Below are 24,395 nucleotides of genomic sequence, written 5' to 3' on the forward strand. Positions count from 1 at the left end.
GTGACTCATTCATTTTCACTTCTGTATAGTATTTTATTGTGTCACTATCAAATAATTTACTTAGCTGTTATCTTGATGAACATTTGGGTTGTTGCTAGTTGTTATTGTTGTTGTTGTTTTTTAAGATAGAGCCTCAAGCTGTCTCCCTGGGTAGAGTGCCATGGCATCACAGCTCACAGCAACCTCCAACTCCTGGGCTTAAGTGATTCTCTTGCCTCAGCTTCCCAAGTAGCTGGGACTACAGGCGCCCACCATAACGCCCAGGTATTTTTTTTTTTTTTTTTTTTTTTTTTTGTGGTAGTTGGCTGGGGCTGGGTTTGAACCCGCCACCTCCGGCATATGGGACCAGCGCCCTACTCCTTGAGCCACAGGCACCGCCCGACGCCCAGGTATTTTTTGGTTGTAGTTGTCATTGTTGTTTGGCAGGCCTGGGCTGGATTCAAACCTGCCACCTTTGGTGAATGTGGCTGGCACCTTAGCCACTTGAGCTACAGGTGCCGAGCCTCTTGTTTGTTTGTTTTTTTTTTTTATTTTATTTTATTTATTTATTTTTTTGTAGTTTTTGGCCAGGGCTGGGTTTGAACCCGCCACCTCCGGCATATGGGGCTGGTGCCCTACTCCTTTGAGCCACAGGCACCGCCCATGTTGTTTGGTTTTTTATTTTGAGATAGAGTCTGACTCTGTCACTCTGCGTAGAGTGCTTTGGCATCATAGCTCACAGCAACTTCAAACTCTTGGACTTGAGCAGTCCTCTTGCCTCAGCCTCCCAAGTAGCAGGGACTAGAGGCATGTGCCACCACGTCTGGCTAGTTTTTCTATGTTTAGAGGAAATGGGGTCTTGTTCTTGCTCAGGATGGTGTCAAACACCTGACCTCAAGCAATCCACCTGCCTTGGCCTCCCAGAGTGCTAGGATTATAGCCGTGTTACTAGTTTTTGACTAGTACAAACATTGACTTTTGGTACATGTCTCTTGGTTAATGTGAGCAAGAGTGGAATTGCTAGGCCAATCTTAATATCTGAATTTAATATGAAATGTAATTTTCTTTTTTTAAGGAGAATTTGAGATTGGGATAATTTGATTCAAATCAGTGGTTTGATAATTTTGTATCCATTTTAGCAATTTTTTAGGAAAAATACATAGTGTGCTTTTGAAATTAGAGATAATTGATTTATTCAGAAAGGTCAAAAAGTGTGGAATCCTAAATAATTTAGGTATATTTACATGCAATATAGAGATACAGATATAAAGATATAAGGCATAGGCCAGTAGAGGTGGTTCATGCCTATAATCCTAATACTTTGGGAGGCTGAGGCAGGAGGATTTCTTGAGGCCAAGAGTTGGAGACTAGCCTGAGCAAGAGTAGGACCCTGTATCTACAAAGATCAGAAAAATTAGCTGTGGTTGGTGGTGTATGTCTGTAGGCCTACCTACTCAGGAGACTGAGGCAAGAGGATCATTTGAGCCCAGGAGTTTGAGGTTGCAGTGAGCTATAATGAGGCTACTGCACTGTAGCCTAGGTGATATAGCAAGACCTTATCTCAAAAAAAAATAATAGAAGATAAAAGACATAGATATAGATAATTACAAGAATTTGAACATAATAATAAGGGCTACCATACTGAATACATATAAAAAAGGATGACTATCTTGGTACATGCCAACTAAATATCAGCCACTGCCTAGAAATAGGTTTGGAAAGGTGTGTGTGTATGTGCATGAAATGTGTTAGTAAATCTCTGAGTATGGAAGGTGAAAAAATTATCTTCATATTTCTTGGGTTTTGTATTAAAAGGAATTATTTTTTCTATATTTATATGCACATTTATCCCAGCACATCTTCTGCTATCTGGAATTAAATGCTGAATTAGGCTGGGCATTGTGGCGCATGCCTGTAATCCTAGCATTCTGGGAGGTCAAGGCAGGAGGATCACTTGAGCTTAGGTGTTGGAGACCAGCCTAAGGAAGAGCAAGACCCAGTCTCTACTAAAAATGGAAAAATTTGCCAGGTCTTGTGGCAAGTGCCTGTAGCCCCAGCTATTTGGGTTATTAGAGGCAAGAGGATTGCTCCAACCCAGGAGTTTGAGGTTGCTGTGAGTTAAGCTGACCTATGGTACTCTAGCCTGGGGCAATAGAGTTGAGACTCTGTCTTAAAAAAATGCTGATTTAAGCTAGGTGTGTTGGCTCACACTTATAATCCTAGTACTTCGAGAGGATCACTTGAGGCTAGGAGTTTTAGACCAGCTTGAGCAAGAGTGAGACCCTGTCACTATTAGAAATAGAAAAAATTCACCAGGCATGGTGGCACAGGCCTATAATCCCAGCTGCTTGGGATGCTGAGGCAGGATGGCTTGAGCCAGGAGTTTGAGGCTGCAGTGAGCTAGGATGATGCCCCTGCATTGTAGTCGTGGTGACAGAGCAAGACTCTGTATTTTAAAAAAAAAAAAAAAAAAAAAAAAGAGGCCAGGCATGGTGGCTCATGCCTGTAATCCTAGCACTCTCGGAGGCCAGGGTGAGTAGACTGTTTGAGCTCATGAGTTTGAGACCAGAGTGAGCAAGAAGGAGACCCCATCTCTACTAAAAATGAAAATCTGAGGCAGAGGATCTCTTGAGCCCAAGAGTTTGAGGTTGCTGTGAACTGTGACACCCCAGCACTCTACTAAGGACGACAAAGCAAGACTCTGTTTAAAAAAAACAAAATGCCTTGGGTGGCGCCTGTGGCTCAAGGAGTAGGGTGCCGGTCCCATATGCTGGAGGTGGTGGGTTCAAACCTAGCCCCAGCCAAAAAAAAAAACCGGGGCGGCACCTGTGGCTCAGTCAGTAAGGTGCCGGCCCCATATACCGAGGGTGGCAGGTTCAAACCCGGCCCCGGCCAAACTGCAACAAAAAAATAGCCGGGTGTTGTGGCGGGCGCCTGTAGTCCCAGCTACTTGGGAGGCTGAGGCAAGAAAATTGCTTAAGCCCAGGAGTTGGAGGTTGCTGTGACCTGTGTGAGGCCACGGCACTCTACCAGGGGCCTTAAAGTGAGACTCTGTCTCTACAAAAAAAAAAAAAAAAAAAAAAACCCACAACAAAATGCCGAATTTTTTTTTTTTTTGAGATAGTCTTATTGTCACCCTCAGTAGAGTGCTGTGACATCACAGCTCACAGCAACCTCAAACTCTTAGGCTTAAGTGATTCTCTTGCCTCAGCCTCCCAAGTAGCTGGGACTACAGGCGCCTGCCACAATGCCCGGCTATTTTTTTGTTGTAGTTGTCATTGTTGTTTTGGCAGTCCCGGGCCAGGTTTGAACTCTCCAGCCCTGGTATGTGTGGCCAGTGCCCTAACCGCTGAGCTACAGGTGCCAAGCCAGCTGCTGAATTAATTTTTTACTGTGATATTTGAAATTCTACAAATTCAAGAAAAGAGGAATCAGCAATGGCTATCACAATGGTCAACTTTACAGTTAGTGTTTATTGCCAAAGCTTTCCTTTGTACATATCTGGAAATTTTTTTTTTTTTTTTTTTTGGCCAGGACTGGGTTTGAACCACCACCTCTGGCATATGGGGCTGGTGCCCTACCCCTTTGAGCCACAGGTGCCGCCCCATATCTGGAAATGTTTTATAAATAAAAGTTATGTACCTTTCTGATACAATGCCTTCCCTTCAGAAAAATTCCTATTTTATCACAATTTAAAATTTCTCCCTTTTATGGTGGCACCTGTGGCTCAGTCAGTAAGGCGCCGGCCCCATATACCGAGGGTGGCGGGTTCAAACCTGGCCCCGGCCGAACTGCAACAACAACAAAAAAAATAGCCAGGTGTTGTGGCGGGCGCCTGTAGTCCCAGCCACTTGGGAGGCTGAGGCAAGAGAATTGCTTAAGCCCAGGAGTTGGAGGTTGCTGTGAGCTATGTGATGCCATGGCACTCTACAGAGGGCCATAAAGTGAAACTCTGTCTCTACGAAAAAAAAAAAAAATTTCTCCCTTTTAAAACTTCTTCCCTTCTTTCCTACCTCCCAGCTAAGAAATTTGTTTGCACTCCTTTTTGAGCTAGGCATCTATTTAGGTGCTAGAGATGCTGTAAGACACAAGATCCCATCCTGTCCTTAAAGAACTTTGAGTTCAGTAGGAGAGAGGAACGTGTAAACAGGCAATTCCTAGGCATTATTCTTTGATAAGTAGTTTTAAGAAATGAAAGGGATGAGGGGAATGCACTCCTTTTAGGATGTTAAAAAAAATCTGTTCTCTAATTTAAAAAAACTCAGTAAATTTAAGTATTGGTTTACACATTCATTTTTATAGGTCATTTCTGTATATATATTTTCAGAGCTTAAAAGAAAAAGAAAATTACTTATTATGAGCTTCCTAAAATACTGTTTCATTTTCTTGTTTAGATTTCATGAAAAAGGAGAACTGCTTTTCTCATTGCCTTAAATGTTTTTTTTTTTAATAACATGAGCCAGCACTTCTGGAAACTTGTTTTTTTTTTTTTCTCCCCGTTTTATTGTGTTGCCCTCGGTAGAGTGCTGTGGTGTCACAGCTCACAGGAGCCTCAAACTCTTGGGCTTAAGCAATTCTCTTGCCTCAGCCTCCCAAGTAGCTGGGACTACAGGTGCCCGCCACACCACCAAGCTGTTTTTTGTTGCAGTTGTCATTGTTGTTTAGCTGGTCTGGGCCGGGTTTGAACCTGCCACCCTTGGTGTATGTGGTTGGTGCTATAACCACTGTGCTACAGGCGCCAAGCCACTTCTGGAAACTTCTTATTCAGAAAACACTTAGCAGTCATTGATCACATCTGTGATTAGCCCAATGAAGTCATAAGTATGATAGGACATTTAGAATTATATGGAATAGGGAGGCACCTGTGGCTCAGTTAGTAGGGCACTGGCCCCATATGCCAAGGGTGGTGAGTTCAAACCCAGTCCTGGCCAAACTGCAATAAAAAGAAAAAGAATTACATGGAACACCACATAGGATGGTCCCTTGAATCTACAAATACTCATATTCTTAAAAATGCAAACATTTTATTTTATTATTTTTTTATCTTTTTTTGAGACAGAGTCTCACTTTGTGGCTCTTGGTAGAGTGCGCTGACGTCCTAGCTCTCAGCAACCTCAAACTCCTGGGCTCAAGCAATTCTCTTCCCTTACCCTCCTACAACTACTGCAAAAATGCCTGGCTATTTTTTTTTAGAGACAAGGTCTCGTTTTTTGCTCAGGCTGATCTTGAACCTGTGAGCTCAGGGTATCCATCCACCTCAGCCTCCCAGAGTGTTAGGATTACAGGTGTGAGCCACCTTGTCTGGCTGAAACAAGCCAGTACTAAATGTTTGCAGTGGCTCATGCCTGTAATCCTAGCACTCTGGGAGGCCAAGGCTGGTATATTGCCTAAGCTCACAGGTTTGAGACCAGCGTGAGCCAGAGTGACAACCTGCCTCTAAAAATAGCTAGGCATTGTGGTGGGTGCCTGTAGTTCCAGCTACTGAGGGAAGAGGACAGCTTGAGCCCAAGAGTTGGAAGTTGCTGTGAGCTGTGATACCATAGCACTCTATTGAGGGCAACAAAGTGAGACTCTGTCTCAAAAGAAAAAAAAATACTGGCTTGTTTCATGCTAAAAAAAGACCAGATTCACCATATGAATTCTCTGATTATTAAATGTCATTATGGAGAAGTTGATCTGTGAAGGACTATAAAGCATCCAGTATGGCGGCACCCATAGCTCAGTGGGTAGGGTGCCAGCCACATACATCTAGGCTTGTGGTTCAAACCTGGCCTGGGCCAGCTAAACAACGACAACTGCAACAAGAACAAAAAAATAGCCAGGCGTTGTAGTGGGCACCTGTAGTCCCAGCTACTAGGGAGGCTGAGGCAAGAGATCCCTTAAGCCCAAGAGTTTGAGGTTGCTGTGAGCTGTAACAGTACAGCACTCTACCAAGGGGTACATAGTGAGACGCTGTCTCTAAATAAATAAATAAATAAAAACCAGTACAGTTCTGGGCAAACAGGAGCAATTGGCCACCTATGTGCTAGACATTGTACAGTGAAGATGTAAAAGAAATAGGCAAGCAAAGAAAGAATTATTATATAGGATGATAATTTAGGATAGAAGTAAATTTAGGGGGCCATGGGAACATACCTCTAATTTGCAGAAGATGGCCAGAGAGAAGCCAGCAGAGAGAGGATGATGCAGTTCAAATGAATCCAGAGAAAAGAGTAGGAGTTACTCTGATGAAAACTTGGGGAACAGAGCTCTTAGGCAGAAAGTGTGTTTTTTAGAGAATCACAGGTTATTTTATCCAGAAAGAGAAGGGGAAGTAGCTAAAGGGGCCTGGGGGAAGGGAAGGGAACAAGAGGAAGGGAAGGAGTCCAGGGGAAGGTAGCCCAGGTGTTTATGCCACAGCCATTGGAGGATGTGGGGGTTGCCGAGGGAGATTAAGCCTGGTGGTCTCTATGTTTTTAGTGACTGGAGCATTTCTAGGAGGAGAGGGAGAAGAAAGGGAGGATGGGAAATTATAGGTTTCTGAGGTGACCAATTGAGATTGTATTAGGTGAAAGGCACTGAATGTTGCATAGTATTAAAAGAAATAACACTTACTGGTGCTTCCTTTGTTTTAGGGGCTAAGTATGTTAACATTATTACATTTGATGGTTGCAGCAAGCACAAGAGACGGTACCATTATCATTTCCATTTTACAGATGAGGAAACCTAGGCACAAAGAAGTTAAAACTCACCCAAGGGTTACGCATTTTCTTGGAGATGGAAGCCAGAATTCTATCAAGCCCTTTGCTCTTAACCTCTGCATTTAATGTATTCCCATATATGACCTTATGTGATACAACTACCTCTTGCAGCATTATTATCCCCACATGAAGGGACAGTACCAAACGTCTAGTCCTAAGTCACATGGGTAGTAAATATGGTTTGGCAAATACATAGGAGATAACTAGGGCTAGATACTCTATAGATTATGGAGACATGGCTTTTCTCTATATTACATACTTTTCCAGCTTACAAAAATTTTTTTTAGAAAAGAATATGATCTTCCAGGCAGCGCCTGTGGCTCAGTGAGTAGGGTGCTGGCAGGTTCGAACCCAGCCCCAGCTAAACTGCAACAAAAAATAGGGGGGTTGTGGTGGGTGCCTGTAGTCCCAGCTACTTGGGAGGCTGAGGCAAGAGAATCGCCTAAGCCCAAGAGCTGGAGGTTGCTGTGAGCTGTGACGCTACGGCACTCAACTGAGGGCGACAGAGTGAGACTCTGTCTTTTTTTTTTTTTTTTTTTTGTAGAGACAGAGTCTTACTTTATGGCCCTCGGTAGAGTGCCGTGGCCTCACACAGCTCACAGCAACCTCCAACTCCTGGGCTTAAGCGATTCTCTTGCCTCAGCCTCCTGAGTAGCTGGGACTACAGGCACCTGCCACAACGCCCGGCTATTTTTTGGTTGCAGTTTGGCCAGGGCCGGGTTTGAACCCGCCACCCTTACCGACTGAGCCACAGGCGCCGCCCTAGAGACTCTGTCTCTTAAAAAAAAAAAAAAAAAAGAATATGATCTTCCCTTCTCTATGCCCCACAAAGTTCTAGCCATTTATTCATATTTTGGTTTTTTTAATTGAAATACACTTTCCCCTATATGTTGGGAACATCACTTTTTTTTTTTTCTGAGACAGAGTTTCACTTTGTCACTGTTGGTAGAGTGCCATAGTGTCATAGCTCACAGCAACCTCCAATACCTGGGCTTAGGCAATTCTCTTGCCTCAGCCTCCCAAGTAGCTGGGATTACAGGTGCCCACCACAATGCCCAGCTATTTTTTATTGCAGTTTGGTTGGGGCTGGGTTGGAACCTGCCACCCTCAGTATATGTGGCTGGCACCCTAACCACTGAGCCACAGGCACCTCCCAAGGGGATATCACTTTTTAACTCCTAACCAAGTCTCAACATTATTATAATGGCTGTAGATTTCAGATGACCTTATGACTTCTGAACTCCAATTGCCCTCTGAACCCTGAGTCTTTAGGAAGTGGTGGAGGCTCCTTGGAGCTTTCTTTGATTTGAAACCCCCTTTTGAAACATGAAAAAGAGTATTTCAAAGCCTTGGAAGTGTTTTTTTTTTTTTTTTTTTGTTTGTTTGTTTGTTTTAGCTGCAGCAGGGGTTTTCTGTTTAAATTGTGACCAGTGTTGGCTTCAGAAAATTTCTGCATTTACAGTTGAGGAATACAAGAGAATGCAAAAGTTTTTTTATTGCTAGTTAATAATAGCAATAAAAAACCAGGACTAAAGTTAAGTCCCTACCTCCTCAACCCAATGCTACAGTGGGTTTAAGAGCCAATGAAACTTTCCCACAAAGATAACTGATTTGCTGGTATAGGTTGAGTACTCTTTATCCAAAATGCTTAGGACCAGAAGTGTTTCATATGAGGTCTGATAGTTAAGGTCACAAACTTGCCAGCATGAGCATACGTTGGCCGTACTATATAAATAACTCAGTAAAGTTTTAATAGCTTTTGATGTTTCGTGGCTGTGTTCATGTCAGAATCTTGCTTCATGCCATTCATTATTATTATTTTTTTTAAGTCTAGTCAAGCACAGTAGTGAATGTGAGGAAAGAGCAGAATAAGGAGTTCAATCTGTAACTGGCTATGAACCCTCAAGTGAGATAACTGACTATCTTTGGACCAGACAGCGTTTATTATTGTTGTTGTGTGTTTTCTTTTTTTTTTTTTTTGTACAGACAGAGTCTCACTGTACCGCCCTTGGGTAGAGTGCCGTGGCGTCACACGGCTCACAGCAACCTCTTAACTCTTGGGCTTACATGATTCTCTTGCCTCAGCCTCCCGAGCAGCTGGGACTACAGGCGCCCGCCACAACGCCCGGCTATTTTTTGGTTGCAGTTTGGCCGGGGCTGGGTTTGAACCCGCCACCCTCGGCATATGGGGCTGGCGCCCTACTCACTGAGCCACAGGCGCCGCCCTGTTGTGTGTTTTCTTTCTTTCTTTCTTTCTTTATTTTTTTGGCCAGGGCTGGGTTTGAACCCGCTACCTCTGGCATATGGGACTGGTGCCCTACTTCTTGAGCCACAGGCACTGCCCTGTTGTGTTTTCATGTTGTATGACCAGAGCTCTGATGGTCATTCCAGAAAAAGAGTTCTTGAGTTTTCACCTCTCAAACTTTCCCATTTTGTGATGCCATACAGCATTTCCTTACTCACTGAGTGACCCAGTATATCAGGCGTTGTTCTAAACCCTGTGGCTCAGTGGTGAACGTGACATGGTCCCTGCCCTCGTGGCGTTTAGGGTTTGGTAGGTAAGACAGGCATAAAACAATTAAATGACAATTGTATGGGTATAACAGGAGTTCTCACCTAAGACTAGGGTCTAGGAAAGCTTCCCTGAGGAAGTCTGATTCAGGCTGATTCCCAAGGAGCAAGGAGGAGTTAGTTGAATTATGTCCCTTTAAATTCGGATGTTGAAGTCCCAACCCCCCATACCTCAGACGGTGACTATATTTGGAGAAAGTCTTTTTTTTTTTTTTTTTTTTTTTTGTAGAGACAGAGTCTCACTTTATGGCCCTTGGTAGAGTGTGGTGGCCTCACACAGCTCACAGCAACCTCCAATTCCTGGGCTTAAGCGATTCTCTTGCCTCAGCCTCCCGAGTAGCTGGGACTACAGGCGCCCGCCACAACGCCCGGCTATTTTTTGGTTGCAGTTTGGCCGGGGCCGGGTTTGAACCCGCCACCCTCGGTATATGGGGCCAGCGCCTTACCGACTAAGCCACAGGCGCCGCCCTGGAGAAAGTCTTTAAAAAGGTACTGAGTTAAAATGAAGACAGAGTCTCACTTTGTCAGACTAGGCTGAGGCAAGAGAATCTCTTGAGACCAAGACTTTGAGGTTGCTGTGAGCTGTGATGCTATGGCACTCTACTAAGGGTGACAAAGTGAGACTCTGTCTCAAAAAATAAAAAATAAATAATAAATACCTATTATGTGTTAACATAAAAACATATTTTTATAAAAATAACTTTTTTCCCAAAGCTAAAAAATTTAGTCAGGTGGCACCTGTGGCTCAGTGAGTAGGGTGCTGGCCCCATATACCAAGGGTGGCGGGTTCAAACCCAGCCCCGGCTGAACTGCAACCAAAAAATAGCTGGGCGTTGTGGTGGGTGCTTGTAGTCCCAGCTACTCGGGAGGCTGAGGCAAGAGAATCACTTAAGCCCAGGAGTTGGAGGTTGCTGTAAGTCCTGTGACGTCATGGCACTCTACCGAGGGTGGTAAAGTGAGACTCTGTCTCTATAAAAAAAAAAAATAAATAAATAAATAATTTAGTGATTAGCATTATTGTATATGTTTGCAAATCATTTTAATATCTAGCTTAATTGGTGGCAACTGAATTCTACCCGTTTCTGTATTCAGACTAGCTACAATATATTTAAGTATATTAAAAAATAAAATCAAGTCAAAATAGCCGGGCGTTGTGGCGCGCGCCTGTAGTCCCAGCTGCTCGGGAGGCTGAGGCAAGAGAATCGCGTAAGCCCAAGAGTTAGAGGTTGCTGTGAGCCGTGTGACGCCAGGGCACTCTACCCGAGGGCGGTACAGTGAGACTCTGTCTCTACCAAAAAAAAAAAAATCAGGTCTGATATATGTATTTGGAAAAAACAGGGTTTTTTTTTTTTTTTTTGAGACAGTCTCATTTCATTGCCCTTGGTAGAGTGCTCTGGAGTCACAGCTCACAGTAACCTCAAACTCTGGGCCTTAAGTGATTCTCTTGCCTCAGCCTCCTAAGTAGCTGGGAATACAGGCACCCGCCACAACACCTGGCCATTTTTTTGTTATAGTTATCATTGTTGTTTGGCAGGCTCTTGGCCAGGTTTTAACCTGCCTGGTGTATATGGTTGGCACCCTAACCACTGTGCTATGGGCGCTGAGCCAAAATACGATATTTTTAAAGCCGTAGTTTCAAAATTGTGGGTAAGTGGTAGTTTCTTAAAGATTAGATGCAATGTGTATTCTGAATCCATATCAGTATACTTGTATCAGTTACATTTAAACCCACTGATCATCAGGTTGGTTTCCTAGGGCTGCCATAACAGATAAACACAAACCAAGCATGTTAAAACAACAGAAACATTCTTTCTCACAGTTCTAGGGGCCAGAAATCTGAAATGAAGTTGTCAGCTGGGCTGCAATCCCTCCCAAAACTAGGAGACAATGGGTTCTTTACCTTTTCCCACCTTTTTTGGAGGGCTTATCTGCCTCTAACTTCACAAGCCATTCTGTTCCGTGAGTCTCTGTGTCTTCTCCTCTTCTCTTTCTTCCAAGAACATCTGTCATTGGATTCAGGGCTTACCTGGATAATCTGGGGTGATCTCATCTTGAAAACCTTTTGGGGGACCACCATTCAACTCACATGTCACATAACATTTTGAATGGATTTTTGGGCTTGCACGGTTTTGTCATTTCATGCCATAGTCATTTGTAAAATATTGGTTCACTAATTTATGCAGATTTCCTAAATGATACATTTCATTTAACAATATTAAAACCCCATTTGTTGATATCGCTGAGTGCATCAGAAAACTCTTTCAGTGGAGGAGAGCAGACAAGGTCATGGTGGCAGAAGCAAACTTTCCAAAACTCTGTTGAGCTTGAAAGCTTGAATTTTATCATTGCCAACAAATACATTGAGTTGTTTTCCTTGATGTGACAGGCTTACTTTGTTCATTTTCAAGAAAATGTCTGCCAAATACCCCAGTTTGGCAAATACCATCATTTGTCAGTCACCCTTTGAAGTAAAAAGCAGCTTAGATTGCAACTCAATCATACAAAGGCCTTTCTTCCCTTCCTTAGACTTTGGTATATAGCAGAAGCACTTTATGTATACTTTATATTTTGTCACACAAAATATTAAAAGGAAATTTACTCAAAGGTTAAGATTGAATAAAATTAACAATTTTTACTGCTTTATCAAGAATATTCTTTTTTTTTTTTTTTTTTTGTGGTTTTTGGCCAGGGTTGAGTTTGAACCCGCCACCTCTATGGGACCAGCACTCTAACCCTTTGAGCCACAGGTGCCGCCCTATCAAGAATATTCTTAAGTGAACCTGACCTTTTTAATTTTCATTATTATTTTTTTAACTTCAAGTAAACGATGGTGAAGAATATAATGACTACGAGTGCAGTGGTTCCACTGCCTTGATTCATGGCAAGGTACCAGCAGTTTTAGCCAGTTTTTGACCCATTAGTACACATGTCAACACCATGAAAAAGGCAGATCAAGTAACACATTTTTTTTTTTTTGAGACAGAGTCTCACTGTGTCACCCTGGGTAGAGTGATGTGGCGTCACAGCTCACAGCAACCTTAAGCTCTTGGGCTTAAGCAATTCTCTTGCCGCAGCCTCCCAAGTAGCTGGAACTACAGGTACACCAATGAACTCTGATGTTTTCTAGGTATCTTGGTGGGAGGAGTCCCTGTTTCTGGTCCTCTGTGAGTTCCCTCTAATGCTTTCAAATGTTTTTTTTCTTTTTTGGATAATTTATACTTTACACACATCCATGCACTGATTAGTGATTAGCACTGTTAAATTCTCAAGGAGGACCCTCTGTAGAACTTCGGGATTCTCTGTGCAATTAACTGTGTGTTGTGAACTCTGGCCATTTGTTCTCCCTAGATTCACAGCTCCATCTCCTCAATTCAGGGAGTCTGCTAGGCTCTTTGCATTCTTTCTTTCTATGCAATGGCATATAAGCCCTCTGAAAATAGTAAGCTGTGTACACCATATTTGTTATTCATCTCTGAGGGATCATTTTCCTCCATTGCCTGATATCTAGTATCTTGAAAACTGTTGTTTTATATATTTTGTCTGGCTCTCTTGTTTTGATTGGTTTAGGTGGAAGGGTCAATCTGGTTCTTGTTACTCCATCTTGGCTGAATTCAAAAGTCCCCTAAAGCTTTACTCTTAATAGTCACGTCACATTTTCAGGAGAGGAAAAGTTCCAAGGGTCTATAACAAATAGCCTCTGTACAACCACTCTGTAAAATGAAGTGTAACTGTTGCTTAGTTCTGCCCATTTGATACTTCTTAAATCTCTAAAACATTATAGAGGTTTGCTGTTGGTAGTGATTTATAGATTGTCTGGGCCAGACTTCAGAGCTCTGGGACCTCCCTGATTTGTGTCACTGACATTTGCAAAACACTTTGCAAATAAGTTTTCAGTTCAGGTGCAGTGGCTCATGCCTATAATCCTACCCCTCTGGGAGACTGAGGTGGGTGTCAGAAGTTTGCTTGAGGTCAGAAGTTTCAGACCAGCCTGAGCAAGAGCAAGACCCCATCTCTAAAAACTAGCCGGGCATTGTGGGAGGCGCCTGTAGTCCCAGCTACTTGGGAGGCTGAGGCAAGAAGATCACTTGAGCCCAAGAGTTTGAGGTTGCTGTGAGCCATGACACCATGGCACTCCACCCAGAGTGACACAATGAGACTGCCTCAAAAAAAAAAAAAAAAAAAGGTTTTCATTCTTACTTGGTAGTCATTCTGTAAGCTTGGTCCTGCTTCTCCTGGTACCATCTGGTTAGTTACAGTTAAGGGGCTGGGCACGGTGGCTCGGATCTGTAACCCTAGCACTTTGGAAAGCCTAAGTGGGAGGATTGCTAGAGGCCAGGAGTTCAAGACCAGCCTAAGCAATGTAGCAAGACTCCTTCTCCACAGAAGAATTTTACAAATTAGCTGGGTATAGAGTAGTGGTTCTCAACCTTCCTAATGCCACGACCCTTTCATACAGTTCCTCATGTTGTGGTGACCCCCAACCATAAAATTATTTTCGTTGCTACTTCATAACTGTAATTTTGCTACTGTTGTGAATTGTAATGTAAATATCTGATACGTAGAATGTATTTTCATTGTTACAAAGGGGTCGTGACCCATAGGTTGAGAACTGCTGGTATAGAGGTTCATGCCTATAGTCCCCAGCTATGCAGGAGGCTGAAGCAAGAGGATTGCTTGAGCCTAGGAGTTCAAGGTGGCAGTCAACTATGATTGCGCCACTGTACTCCAACCTGGGCAACAAAGGAAGACCTGTCTCAAAACAAACAAACCAAAAAAAAAAAAAAAAAAGTGCAGTTAGGGAAAATGTACTCTCTAAAGATCTTAATAATATGTAGGACTCCTCCCACATAGGGAATTTACTGTGATTCAAGGGTTTATTTCTAGAGCACTGAAAACTTTTCTAGTCCAACTCCAGGAAGTTCTGTGTGATTCTTCCTTATCTTATTTTTGAGAATTTCTTCAAAATTAGAAGGAGAAACTCTATCTTATTTGCATGAAAAAGAAAAGACTAGTATTTTAGTTATAGCAAGGGAGAAAAAGGGCTTACGGAAAGCTGAAAATAATCATGGACTGATTAATATATTTTTAAGCATTTAATATGGGTAAATCACTTCTTTGGGCATTAATAAGTGATGAAAAGTGGGTAGCCTACTTGTTATTTATCTCTATGAATTGCAAAGATTTAGTCTTCCAAACAAGTCTTATTTAATTTCTCCATTTTTATGAATCAGTCATATATAACTGCCAACCAAAGCTCTTGGTTAGCACAAAGCAACTGGTAGTTACTTCAGTATCATATCATATACATTTCAAGACTCCCACTGGATGCCTGAAACTGCAGACAGTATTGAACCCCATTTATGCTGTTTTTTTCCTATATGTATATAACTATGTTAAAGTTTAATTGATGAATTAGGCATAATAAGAGATTAACAATAACTAATATTTAAATAGAGTAAGTATAACAATTTTTGCCAGTGTCACCATTCTTGTGCTTTGAGGCTCTTATGAAGTAAGGGTTCTTTGAGCACAAGCACAGCCATACCAAGATAGTGGATGTGATAAGTGAGATGATCTCATAACTATGTGACTAATGAGTGTACACAGCATGGATAAACTGGACAAAAGGCAGATTTACATCCAGGACAGGTGGTCAGTGTGATCTTTCATCACACAGCTCAAAAGAACACACAATTTAAAATGTATGAGAATTTTCCACTTAATATTTTTAGACTACAGTTAACCTTGGGTCAAAGAAAAACTGAAGATAAAGAGGAACTAATGTACTATTATCATTACAAACAGGAAAGTCAGATAGGAGAGCTTGAATGAAGTAATGCCAGAGATCCCTGAAGCTTTTCAAAAAATTCCCAATTTTTCTGTCTGGCTTCTTCACTGCATTCCTTCTACTCTCCTTTAAGAGTTGAGCCTGGCAGGATGAACTCTCGAGTATGAAAGGGTATTTAGAGGCCATGTGGTCACAAGGACGAATCCCTTCATTTTACTGATAAGCAACTTGAGGGCTTTGAATCTTGTAACATACCTGGCCTCTTGGAACTATTTTCCCAAATTCTTGTAGTAAAAGTTACTACGTGTCAGTCCTGATTGTTGGCAAAGTGAGCCTTGTTTCCTTGCCATAATTCAATTAGTATTGAGTTGTTCTTTTTTTAAAGATGGAGGGTCTTGCTATTTTGCCCATCCTGGTCTTGAACTCCTGGGGTGGTTCAAGCCATCCTTTTGCCTGAGGTAACCCGGATTACAGGCATAGGCCCATCTCAAATTAGTTACTGACTTGATTCCTCAAGTTGTTTTTCACCTTCCAAACTTTGACGCATTAATAGTTAAAACAAGTCCATCTGTGTAATCTGGTTTTCCTTTATCCATACTCTCAGTTGCAAACCTTGTAGTAAGTACACTGTGGACATTCACGTCAAACCCAGGTGTGCTAGATCTGCTTTCTTGAAGTGTGCTGGAGCTGTTTGAGGGGAGAGGGGATGATTAACATTAATTTAAGCCGGGTGGCGGGGAGGAGGATTCTTATGCGTCCATAATTTTTAAACTGAAGGATATGTGCTGGAGGCCAGTAAAGGAATTGCTTCCTTTCTTTGCTCCTGTGAATCCCATTCCCAAAGACTTCTCAACATGGAACCCTGGATTCGTAACTCCCAGCCTGACAAACGAGAATGAGATTATGCCAATGACCTGAAAGAGTGAACTCTGTTGTTTTAAGATCTCATCCAGTCCCACACATCAGCTGGTCGGTGCCCGTAGCTCAGGGGTTAGGGCGCCAGCCACATACCCCGGGGCTGGCGGGTTCTAACGCAGCCTCAGCCTGCCAAACAACAATGACAACTACAACCAAAAAATAGCCCGGTGTTGTGGCGGGCGCCCGTAGTCCCAGCTACTTGAGAGAATGAGGCAAGAGAACTGCTTAAGGCCAATAGTTGAGGTTGCAGTAACCTGTGATGCCACAGCGCTCTACTGAGGGCGGCATAGTGAGACTCTGAAAAAAAACAAAAAAAGACCACATTTCAGCTGGGACCCGGGGAGAGAGCCTTATCTTTACCTTACCACGACTTTTTCTCCACCTTACTTCTAGAAGGGCTCTTTCTGGTTTTTCCTCTTCAGTCTGCCGGCCTCCCGCCCTTCCTTCCCCTCAGGTCATACACCTCCAGTCCGTAACCCCCTTTATTTGCTCAGGGCCTCCGGGACTGCAGCCCGCCCTCACCTCCTCTTGGTCTCGGCGCTCCACGAGAGCAGTGGGCGGGGCTGAGCGAGCCGAGGCGGGTCTTGCCCGCCGCTGCGGGGGCGCTGGTGATTGGTGGGGGCGGAGCCTGCCCTGGGGGGCGGGACCCGGAGGTTCAGCTCAGGCGGAGAGCGCGGCCGGCGCAGCTGCGAGTGGGTGGCGCGGCGCCTGTCCGGGACCAGCCGCTCCCCGCTCGCCACGCGCCGGGCGTGGGTCCCCGAAGGTAAGCGTGTGGCGCACCGAGCTCGTGCGGGGACAGCAAGTGGAGAGGGATGTTGGCGCCGCGTGGGCCAGGTGGAGGGACTCCGCGGGTGCGCCGGGGCAGGTGTGTGGTTGGACCGGCGGGCCCAGGTTCCATTTCCGCAGCGGGTTGGAAGGCGGGGCAGGACGCGGGCGGGTGGGCAGCCTCCGCGCGTGGAACCCGGGAGGGAGACGCGGGGACTACCCGGGTCCTGCTCTGGCTTCGCAGCACTAGTTATGGGCGTTTGCTTCGGAATAGAAAACGTTTGAGTCGTTCCGTACTTTCACTCCCCAAATCTCGAGAAGAAACTGTAAAGTTTTTGTATTCTTTAAAATATATTTATAGTCGTGGGTCAGGACTGGAGGAGAAACTGGATAGTGAGCTTGCAGCGCCGCTTTATTTTCACTTCGTGTTAATCTGTTTGCAGGGAGGGTGCGAGTAGTGAGACTGTTACTTAAATTAGGGCAACAGATTTACATGGGGAGTGTATGGGGAGATTAAGCGTGCAGGAGGCTTTGAAGCTACAAGGTGTGGGTTTGAATCTACTTATTAACTGTGAAAACTTGGTGAATTTTCTTAACTTCTCTATGTCTTAGTTTCCGCATATGCAAAGTGGGGATATGATAGTCCCAACTTTACGGGATTGTTTTGAAGATTAAACGAGTTAGTACTAGTACCTGGCACATAGTACACAGTAAATGTTGGCTTTCTTCTTTTTTTTTTCTTTTGGCTATTTTCTTTTTTTTTTATTATTTTTTTATTTATTTATTTTTTTTTTTGTAGAGACAGAGTCTCACTTTACCACCCTTGGTAGAGTGCCTTGGTGTCACACGGCTCACAGCAACCTCCAGCTCTTGGGCTTACTTGATTCTCTTGCCTCAGCCTCCTGAGCAGCTGGGACTACAGGCGCCCGCCACAACGCCCGGCTATTTTTTTGTTGCAGTTTGGCTGGGGCTGGGTTCGAACTAGCCACCCTCGGTATATGGGGCTGGTACCCTATTCATTGAGCCACAGGTGCCGCCCTTTTGGCTATTTTCTTTATCATACATTCAGATGGGCAGTAATCTCCAAAGTTGTCATTATCAGAAAACATACATTTTTTCTTTCCTCAGAACTGTTGCTACAAATGCTTGGGGATTCCTTTGGAACAGTTTCATAGATTTTGAGTCCTAGAAGAAAAGATCTCATAACTTTTTCTAATACTAGGGGTGTTGCCTGATGTGATTATCCACCTTGTTTTGTTTTAAATCACATCCACTCTCAACTGGCGTAGAAACCAGTTCTAGGCCAGAACTAGAATCTAGTTCTAAAAGAAAGATGTAAAAGGCAGCACCTTCAGGGTGAATGTAGCCTCATTTTAAGCACCTAGTTCAGCTAGTTTTGTTTAAAAGCAGTACATATCACTTTATTCAGAATTTATAAGTTGTATCACAGTATTTTGGGTAGGTACCTACCCTGTTATTGCAAGATGAAGCAAACCAGGGCACTCAAAATACATAAACATCATAGGAACCTTAGCTTGCCACATAGAATCTTGGGATCGAAAGAAATCTGAAAAATCATACTAGCTGGTCTTTATGTATAAGGCCAAAGATCCAGAACCAGTAAATGGCAGAGTTTAGACTAGAATTCAGCTCTTCTGATGAACAAATTATAAAACCAAAGGATAATATTTCTACTTTTGATGATGGTTACTATTTTTATTTTTGACAGTTTTATGGTACTGTGAATTCTCTTTCTCTGAGCAGCATCCTGCTTGGTAGTTTAATTGCATGATTCATAATCATTCTTCAGAACCTTTGATTTAAATCACAAGTCTCCGGTTGCTACATCAATTATTGCTTTGAGAACAAGATGGTTGTCTTCTTAAGCTTTGTACAAACATGTTCCAACAGTGCTTTGGTTTTGTTGTTTTAAAACGCAGCCTTTTCTCCTATGTAGGGAAAATAAACAGCCAGTATAAATAAATTAACCTACTAGACAGTTTGTTATCACTGTATTATTGGTGAAGTATTCTTGATTGGGGTAAGATAGAGTCAGGAAGTGGATCCCTGAGTACTAGCTGAAGGAAGTAGGACTGGGTCCAAAAGAGATAAGTTGCAGTGAGCGTTGCTGCTAACTTCAAAGCATTGTGGAGTGAAATTGCTTTGAGATATTGTTGTGTTAGTTGCTGACTCTTGCCCAGCTCATTGTGTAGTTCACTCTCTCACCTTTGGGTATTTGTTCAGATGTTACCTGAAATTAAAGTTACGTGCAATTCCACTTTTCCTATACTATACGATACATCTACCTGTATATTTACTTTATTCGTTATCTCCTGTCTGCCACTCTTTAGTTTCGTGTAGGTCGGAGTCCTTGCTGGTTGAGTTCATTGCTGTATCCTGAGTGCCTAGAAATAAAACTTAACACACAGAAAGTTCAATTTCTTGCATCTGATGCAGGCATTTCCAAACTGGGTAGCCCTTGTTTGTTCTAAGGACTTCTACTGTCCTTTCTTTCTTGAGTGACCATCCTTCAAACCTCTCTCACATTCCACACGACCCCAATACCTAGATACGTTCAGTTGCAAGTGTTTTTTTCCTTCTGATGAATGCTGGTGACTCTCTTAGAGAACTTAGCACAGTCTACCTTGAATTGTAATTCTTTGGACATTTGTCTTTTTTGCCACATGTGAGCTTCTGGAGGACAAGAAGCATGCATACACAAATCTGTTTACTTTTAAAGGAAAAATAAGACCCACACTCTGCTTTTTAAATACAAGGAAACTTAAAGTTCTAATAGGCCTTGAAGTCATTAAACTTCAACAATTATTTCTATAGGATGGACAAATAGGAAGATGAACAGAAAAAAATTCAGTACTAAATAAAAAGGTACAAGGCTGGGAGTGGTGGCTCATGCCTGTAATCCTAGTACTCTGGGAGGCTGAGGCAGGTGGGTTGCCTGAGTTTAGGAGTTCAAGACCATCCTGAGCTAGAGTGAGATGCAATCTCTAAAACTAGAGATGTGGTGGGCACCTACAGTCCCAGCTACTTGGGAGTCTGAGGCAAGAGGATCACTTGAGCCCAAGAATTTGAGGTTGCTGTGAGCTATGATGCTGTGGCACTCTACCGAGGGCAACAAAGTGAGACTTTGTCCCCAAAAATAAATAAATTTTTAAAAGGTACATATGAACATTGGGATCTGGTTTCATAGAATGAAGTGGGTGCAGGGAGAGCTGCATACCTAACACCCATGTGGATAGACAGATATTTTAAAAAATACGTGATAAACTACTCAGGAAACCATTAGGACAGGACAAACTTTGTGGAGCAATATGTGCAGCTTTGGATTTTCTTGTGGAGTATTATTCTTTTTTTTTTTTTTTTTTTTTGACACAGCACTTCAAGCTGTGGCCCTGGGTGGAGTGCTGAGGCATCACAGCTCACAGCAACCTTCAACTCTTGGGCTTAAGTGATTCTCTTGCCTCAGCCTCCCAATTAGCTGTGACTACAGGCGCCCACAACAATGCCCAGCTATTTTTGGTTGTAGTTGTCATTGTTGTTTGGCAGGCCTGGGCTGGATTTGAACCCTCCAGCTCAGGTGTATGTGGCTGATGCCTTAGCTGCTTGAGCTACAGGCACCGAGCCTGGAGTATTGTTTTTTTTTTTTTTTTTTTGTAGAGACAGAGTCTCACTTTATGGCCCTTGGTAGAGTGCCGTGGCATCACACAGCTCACAGCAACCTCCAGCTCCTGGGCTTAAGCGATTCTCTTGCCTCAGCCTCCCGAGTAGCTGGGACTACAGGTGCCCGCCACAGCACCCGGCTATTTTTTTGTTGCAGTTTGGCCGGGGCTGGGTTTGAACCTGCCACCCTCGGCATATGGGGCCGGCGCCCTACTCACTGAGCCACAGGCGCCGCCCTGGAGTATTATTCTTAAACTATATTTTGTTTTTGTGTCTTCAGGCATGCATAATACTGTTTCTCTGCTTTGTTTTCTAAGCTGGATAGGGCTGATCTTTCTTTTCCTCTCTCTGGCCTGTATGATTTACCTTTTATCCTTTCTTTGTTTAATCTAAAAAATATTTATACCTCTTTCTAATGTATTGTCCTGGATATATGGAGAAGTTAAATGCCAGAAGCTTTTAGTTCTTTAGAGATAGGTGGGTAGATACAAGATGCCTGAGTGTGGCTACTGTTGAAGTTCTCAGCTTTATTAAGTTTGATGTCAACTTTTGGTTTAACACATTTTGCTTGATTTTACATCACACATAAATCCTTGCATATATTCCAATTAAATCTTTTTATTTTACTTGTGACTTGCAGATTAAAAATTAACTCAATAATTTGTGTAGATGTTTCTGCCACTTATTTTATCTTTTCTTCTCCGGTGGCCTCCCACAGCTTACCTGGGGTTTTCCCGTTCTAGGGCATGCATTAACCTAACTTACTTTCTTTGTTCGTAATTTTGAGTACTTACAGGTATAGGTCTAAATTTAGTTTATCATTCCTGGGATGAAGCTGCAGTTTCTATTGATCAGAAAGAGTAGGGAAATATAATTTTTTGAAATGTTAAAACATTAAGGTAGAATTCTTCAAGTTGTCTTAACCAGTAGCATACCCAGTGTAAGGTCAGGATTTGAAAGGAAATAGTATAATTTAAATAAGTATTATAGGCCAGGCGTGGTGGCTCACACCTATAATCTTAGCATTCTGGGAGACCGAGGTGGGTGGATTGCTCGAGCTCAGGAGTTTGAGATTTCTGTGAGCTACGATGCCATGGCACTCTACCCAGGATGACAGAGTGAGACTCTGTCTCAAAAAAAAAAAAAAGTATTATGATTTACATATTAGTTGACTGTAATTTGTGTGCTTTGGGAAATTTTTTCTAATGTGCTAACCAGCACAGTTTTACTGTGAGAAGAATTTTGAAAGCAAATACTTAACTTGGAGTGAAGTTTTCTTTATCTTACTGTTTAAGCATCTGTGTTTATTTTTAGCCCTCATTTTTAAAAAGCCTTAATTAACAGTGTTAGCAGATGGACTCATTAATACAATTAATAAAAGTGGGGGGTGCAGACTAATGATACATCCCCAGCACATGATAAGCAGTAAATATCATTAAATGAGGAAATCTCTATTTTTAGGGAGAATTTTATTAAGATCACATATTATACTGGGAGTAACCCGGTAAAGAGGGAGAAATTGGTGATTCAGGGGACTGATGAAAGAAGGATGAGGCACTGGTCACTATGAAGATCTCACTAGCACACTTTGCCAAGTTGAATTTCCAAGTGTGTCTCTTCACCTGTTGAATTAATGAATGAAATATCTTATTAGGGCCTCCTAAGTACAAGTCATTGAATGAGTCACACGTCTACGCCTTTGTCAAAGAGGCTCTCAATAAACAAGCAAAATGCAATCCTAGATGCAATCTATAAATGCGATGATTACCTGGGAGAGAGAGTGCTTTATTTCGGGTGGTCATGAAGTTTTACAGAAGAATTTGAACAAAAGCCTCAGGGAGAAGAGCTGAGAGAGGACAACATCATAAAGGGGCTACCTGTACAAGAGGCTGAGAGACAGAAGATGGGAAGGGACTTGGTGTGTGTGCAAACTAGGAAAGTCTAGTAAACAGAAGGGGAGGAGGGGGCAGCTGGAGAGGTGGGCAGAGATTAGGCCTGTGGGAGGTAGTAAGTTGTCAGTAGCTTCAGAGTTTGGATTTTATTCTAAAGACAGTGGGAAGCCATGGAAAGAGTTTAAGTAGGGAGTGAAATTATCAGATTTACAGTTTTCTTGTGGTTGGGGACCCAAGACAGCCAGCAACCTTGGGAGGCATTGGAGGCCAGCACAGAGCCTTCTGCCACTGCTTCCGTCCCAGCCTGTTCTTTGTGGACCAAATGTAGGGGCATGGTATTACTGAAGTAAGGTTAGGGCCTTCCTCCTTATCCTGGCAATTTTGGTTCTGATCAAAACAAAGAGCTGTCCCTGGTAACATCCATCTCCTCACTCAGTCCATTACTCTAAACGTCCATAATTAAATGAAGCTGGTTTCAGGGAATCAGCAGGCTTGTGACTTTTGGAGAGGATCTTGGACACCTCTCTCTAGTTTTTGAGTGCACCCTGTTCTTCTATATTGCATTAGCCCCAATGTTGGCTATTTTGCCTATACTGTATTTTATTTTTAATTCCTCTATCATTTCATAAAGGATCAAGAAATATAAAAGGTACTTCAAATAAGACATGTAATAAACCTAGCAAAACTGGGACTGCTTCCTCATACAGAATGAGGGAAAAATCAGAGTGGGGTGGTGGCATGGGAATTACAGGAAGGATATATTAGTAAAGAAGGAAAACAGGAAAAGTAACTGGTTCATCCTGTGATATGTGTGAGGAGAGGGGAGAATGTTACTCTCTATCTTTCATTGGCAGAGTCTGCTAGATTTTTAATCTTTTCTGCAGTGAATTTAATTTACAGATATAACAAAGATGTGCTTTGTTTCTGTTGAAACATTTCAGATGTGTTTGGAGCTAGTATCCTGACAGGCGGAAATAAATGGATACAGATTATATACTATTACAGTAGACTTTCAGTTATAATTGGGGTTATAATTTCCTGGGAGGGTGCTTTTAAAATAACTTAAAATGAAACCTTTTCACGTGGCCTCTTCCCTTTTCGTGAATAATCCCCGATCCCATCCCCATCTCCAGTTCCTTTATTCCTTTTGTCTGTCTGTGTGTCTGTCTGTCTTTCTTTCCTTTCTTTCTTTCTTTCTTTTTTTTTGAGATAGTCTCACTATGTTGCCCTCGGTAGAGAGCTGTGGCATCAACAGCTCACAGCAACCTCAAACTCTTGGGTTTAAGCAATTCTCTTGCCTTAGCCTCCCCAGTAGCTGGGACTACAGGCGCCTGCCACAACGCCTGGCTATTTTTTGGTTGTAGTTGTCATTGTTGTTTGGCAGGCCCTGGCTGTATTAGAAACCACCAGCTCCCGTGTATATGGCCAGTGCCCCAGCTGCTGAGCTACAGGCACTGAGCCCCTTTATTTCTTTTCTTACTTGAGTTTTCATCCAGTCCTCGGGCCATGCCATGCCATTCCATGCCCAGAGTAGTATGTATGTGGCTTTTTTTTTAGAGTCAGAGTCTCACTTTGTCACCCTCGGTAGAGTGCTGTGGCGTCACACAGCTCACAGCAACCTCCAACTCCTGGGCTTAAGCGATTCTCTTGCCTCATCCTCCCGAGTAGCTGGGACTACAGGCGCCCGCCGCAACGCCCAGCTATTTTTTTGTTGCAGTTTGGCCGGGGCTGGGATTGAACCCGCCACCCTCGGTATATGGGGCCGGCGCCTTACCCACTGAGCCACAGAATATTTGGCAATGTCTGGAGACTGGCTGTCACCACTTGGGGAGTGAGGGATGACGCTAAGCACCTACAATGCACAGGACTGTCTACAACAGAAAAAAACAAAAATCATCTGACTCAAAACGTCACCAGTGCTGAGGCTGAGAAACTAACCTCACATCTAACACATCCATGAATCCTCACAGCTACTCCTGAAAGAAGCTGAAGAAGAAACCTAGGCTTCAAAGACTACTTCCATACGGCCACACAACTGTGGGTGATAGCACTCTGTCTTGAGCC

General features: G+C 43.0%; 1 protein-coding gene across 4 annotated transcripts in view; it reads left to right on the forward strand.

Moving 5' to 3' along the window:
- Positions 1-24,395, forward strand: part of SGK3 (serum/glucocorticoid regulated kinase family member 3) — a 159,129-nt gene that overhangs the window by 37,208 nt on the left and 97,526 nt on the right. The window contains exon 1 of one of the 4 annotated variants that reach the window (XM_053559184.1): positions 16,645-16,759. The exons of 2 other annotated variants lie outside the window; for them this stretch is intronic. The gene's annotated coding sequence lies outside the window, so the exon portion shown is untranslated. Of the gene's footprint in view, positions 1-16,644; positions 16,760-24,395 lie in introns of those variants that run through there. One more of the 4 variants, XM_053559187.1, reaches the window with a different exon arrangement.

Source organism: Nycticebus coucang, chromosome 13, assembly GCF_027406575.1.
Source record: "Nycticebus coucang isolate mNycCou1 chromosome 13, mNycCou1.pri, whole genome shotgun sequence".
Lineage (NCBI taxonomy): Eukaryota > Metazoa > Chordata > Mammalia > Primates > Lorisidae > Nycticebus > Nycticebus coucang.